We start from the raw sequence: 4894 nt of genomic DNA on the forward strand, positions 1-4894 counted from the left end.
GATTCCACAAACAATACCAAAATTCAGCCTTCCTTGTGTTGAAGGGAACAAAGTCTAACTCTATTACTAAAGGATACTGTTTTGACTTCACACTACTGACACACAGTGCATTTCATCACAAAACTTACACAATTTGAATACTGATTGCATTTCTAATTAAACATTATTTGCCTTTTTTCAGTATTCTTAGATGTTTCTAAAATTGGTAGATCGTTCATTCAAAAGGGCCATGAACATGCTTCCACATTTCAATGTGCCATTCATTCAAAAAGCATTTTTAATCCGCTGAGCAATAAAATAATACTTAGCTATCACTGTAAGCAATGTAAAAGGTCCTTTGCTAGATTTACTTAATTTCTTAAAAGACATTGCATTAGTATAGCTGTTTTCACAACTTCGGGACATTGCAAAGTGTTCTACAGCCAAATTAGTGATGTCACTATTTTAAATGAAAGTGCAGTGAATTTCAACACAGCAAGCTCCAACAAACAGCAAGAGAGAAATATGTTTAAGAGTGGCTTATTCAAGAATAAATGTTGACTGGAGCAAGGGGGACTCCCCACTGTTCTCTGAGTAGTGGCAATGAGATCCTTTACATCCACCTCAGAGAATAAATAATTGTATCAGAGATAAAGGGAACTGCAGATGCTGGAGAATCTGAGGTAACAAAGAGTGGAGCTGCATGAACACAGCAGGCCAAGCAGCATCTTAGGAGCTTTTGTGCTCCTAAGATGCTGCTTGGCCTGCTGTGTTCATCCAGCTCCACACTTTGTCATCTCGAATAAATAATTGTCTTTAGTTTAGCATCCTATCTGAAAGAACGTACTCTTACCACTGGATTGAAATGGGGTGTCAGCTAATTTTGGCACTTATAACAAAACTGATGTCATCATTAACTTTTAGCTTCTGATGAAGCTTTAATAGTCATTACATTTGACCACAAAGCTCTTGGGCTAGAGAATAATTAACCTAGATTCTGTTGTGACTTGCTGGAAATTGACCCCTGCTATTCCTGGAGTTGTTGCAAAAGTTAAATATTTTAAAAAGTATACGTTTCACAATTTACCTGACTTTCAGATTCAGGTTGATAGAAATGGTGAACCTATTTTCTGTATTTTGCAAGAATCACTATTTATTTACTTAATTAATTAGACTCTAGATACAGGTAAACAGTTGTAAGCGGTCAGAGGGGTTGGTTAACTCAGTTGGCTGGATGGCAAACTTGAGATGCAGAGTGATGACAATAACATGGCTTCAATTCATGATATCAGCTAAAACTAGCATGAAGGTCCCACCTTCTAAAGCTCTCCCTCACCTGAGGCATAGAGAGCCTTGAGTTGACCTCACTTGTCTCTCTCTCTCTCCCTCTTTAATGAGAGATGGGACTATGGTGATTTCATTATTAATTGTCAGCATATAACACTAATACTCTGATCGCCTTACAAACAAACAGGGTAAAATAGATTATGGACAGAGGGAAAGACAATTTAGTGGTCTTTGTTCCCAGGTTCTATTGCTATAAATCAATTGCACAGTTGCTGACAATAAACCGGTCTCTGGCATCAATAACTAGTCACTAGACCAATCAACTTTGTGTTGTCAGCAAAAGCTGTATTGGTCCACCCAAAACTTCAAATCATGGACAGCTGCAAAATGATTGTTGGTTCAAACGGTTCAAATATGAGACGTAGATGTCAGGTTGGTTGCTTCTCAAAACTGAAGCCACTCTTTTCAACAGTGGTTTTTAAAATAGTTCTTTCTTATTTTCCATCCCAGTTTTTAAAAACACAAAACAAAAAGACATGGTCCTTATACTGTGTATTCTCATGTGCCTTCTATTGGAGCATACACTGGAGAGGCTCATTTTCTGTTTATTTCTCTCAATCTTTAGTTAACCTGTGTCTTGTATTGTTATGAAAAACTAAATGCCATCTTTAAAGGATTTACTTAAGAGTTCAAAGCTTCAGCAATAGCTCAACTATCTATGATTGTAAATAGTTCAGCCGTACCACAAGATCACAAAATTGGTGCAACATGAAAGGCAGCCATTGCCAATGCCGACTGCCATACACAGAATATCAAAATGGCTGCACACATGTAAATTCAAGGGAATATTGTCTAAGGCCTCAACTTTTTATACTTTACATCAGTACTGAAATGTGGAAGGCGAAAACATTGCAGCTATATGCACAGATGACACCAAGATAGGTAGGAAAATACATTGTAAAGAAGACAGAAGGAGTTTACGGAAGGATACAGGTAGATTGAGCAATTTGGCAAAAAATCTGACAGATGGCTTGTATTTTGTGGGAAATATGATGTTGTTCACTTTGTCACAAATGAAAATGCAGAGTATTACTTAAGTGGAGAAAAACTGCAGAACTGCAAGGTATCGAGGGATTTGGATGTTTTGGTGCATGGGTTTATGAAAAACTATTACACAGGTTCAGAAAAAAAATTTATGAGAATGTTGCTAGGGTTGAAGGGTTTGAGCTATAGGGAGAGGCTGAATAGAGGGCTATTATCCCCAGAGCTTCGGAGGCTGAGGGGTGACCTTACAGAGGCTTATAAAATCATGAGAGGCTTCCATGGGGTGAATGGGAGGGTCTTTTTCCCAGTGTGGGGTGTCTGAAACTAGAGGATATTGGTTTAAGGTGAGACGGGAACGATTTAAAGGGGATCAAAGGGGCAACTTTTTTCACACAGAAGGTAGTACATGAATGGAATGAGCCACTAAGAGGAGCTGGTGGAGGGCTGGCACAATTACAACATTTAAAAGGCATCTGAATAGAGACATGAAAAGGAAGGATTTAGAGCGATATAGACCAAATGTTGGAAAATGGGACTAGATTAATTCAGGGTATCTGGTCAGTATGGACGAGTTGAACCGGGAAAGTCTGTTTCCATGCTGTACATCTCTATGACTCTAGGTACAACATGTAGTCAAAAACTTTAATGAGATACTATCCCTTTTTATGAGAATTGTACATAAAAGTTAGAATGTTATGCTTCAGTTATCCAGGCATTGCTGAGAAGCCATTTCAAATGCTGTGTGCAGTTTTGACCTCCTTATTTAAGGAAATGCATAAATGCACTGAAGATGGTTCAGAAGAGGTTTGTTAGATTGATGCCTGGAATGAGCAACTTGTCTTACGAGAATACATTGGATAGCGTGGACTTGTTTCCAGTGCAATTTAGGAGAGGGTGGCTTGATTGACGTGTATATCATAAAAAAATGGTCTTGACAAGGTGGACGTGAAAGCAATGTTTCTTCTTGTGGGTCAGTGCAGAACCAACGGACACTGTTTTAAAGCCATGGGCTGCCCTTTTAAAACAGAAGTTGAGAATTTTTCTCTCAGAGGATTGTCTGACTTTGTAAGTTTCTGCCTCAGAAGGCAGGGTCACTGAATATTACAAAGGCAGAAGTACACAGATTCTTTAAAGTCAAAGGAATTAAAAGTTATCAGGAGTCAACGGGAATATGAAATTTGAAACACAAACCAATCAGTGAAGATTTGATTGACCAGCAGAGCAGTTCAAGAGGCCAATTGTGTACTTCTGTTCCTATTTTGTATCCTCATATCCCTACTCTTCTACTCCATTCCCCTACTAATAAAGACTTGAACACTGTTTTCCTATTAACTGCTCTCATCCTGTCCTTATGCATGACTCATTTAAACTAGGAGGTTCCAAATTTCATTGAAAATCTATGCTAAATTAGCTGAATTTAGCTAGAATGCCAATGTTAGTGCTATCGCTTATTTCTGTGTAGATTAAACAGGTAAAATGAGGCAGAGATTCTAAATACTATCAACTGAGACCTTCAAGAAATATGAATATACGGTAAGAATCAGATCAGTACAGATTTTTTTCACTTCTTTTCATTTCTCACTATTTGCTGACAGTCATAGAAATGGTCTTCATAGAAAGATTACTGTTGTGTATGAGGTTCAAGAGGTCAAACAAAAAATCTTATCCAGTAAGAAATCAATTGTGTCTTTTAGACAGTGGTAAAGATTGAATACTGTGTTCAAGAAGGAAAAGAGAATGACCACAATGAAACTATGCCCAGCAATGTATGAAAGTCTTCAAAATGGATGAAAACTGAGAGAAAAAAAATGAGGAATTTGTAAAATTCCAAATGTTGTATAAATGTACTTTTTAAAAGTCAAGATGCTTTCAATTCCTGGCATAATGCACATAATATTTAATTCACAAAGAAATAATCATTTGTTGATTCCATAGCAACAAAGCCTGGTCCTTATATAGTTATTTGAAGGGCGTTGTGAATAAACTCCAGCTAGCCACTCTAATTATAAGATCCTTAACATTGTTCTACCCTTGACTTTCAGCAGTCAATCAAGCTTTAATTGTTCAGATGCATTGAACAGACCATTAGCTATCACCTTGGAACGCACAGTAGTTATATGTAATGTGCCCCTGCATTAAATTTTGGTTCAATACAACAATTTCAGTTATTTGCAAATCTTATTGTGTTTGCATTGGTTGTAACCAGTACAGGAAATCAAATATTTTAAGTTTTTTGAAAAAAAAGTAGCACTTGCTGAATAGACAAGGGATATAGCCATAGCAGTTGGAGATTAATATAAAAATTTAACCACAAGTCCATGTCTACAATTATACACCTTGGTTTAATGTTCAGGTTTGTAAGGAAATGGGTGAATATTGCACATAAATCTAATCATTGGATTTTTGCCACATACAGCTATATTCTGTATTACTTGTTCATACGATTGAAACTTTTTGTTGAGAGAAAGTTGTCCCCTGCTACATTCCCAATCATTGGGTTTTTGCAGTTTTCAAAATGACCTATGACTTATAAGAGGAACAAATTAACTATATGGCAACACATATGTACCCAGAGACTAAAAAA

This window comes from Stegostoma tigrinum, chromosome 24 (assembly GCF_030684315.1).
Source record: "Stegostoma tigrinum isolate sSteTig4 chromosome 24, sSteTig4.hap1, whole genome shotgun sequence".
NCBI classification, from domain to species: Eukaryota; Metazoa; Chordata; class Chondrichthyes; order Orectolobiformes; family Stegostomatidae; genus Stegostoma; species Stegostoma tigrinum.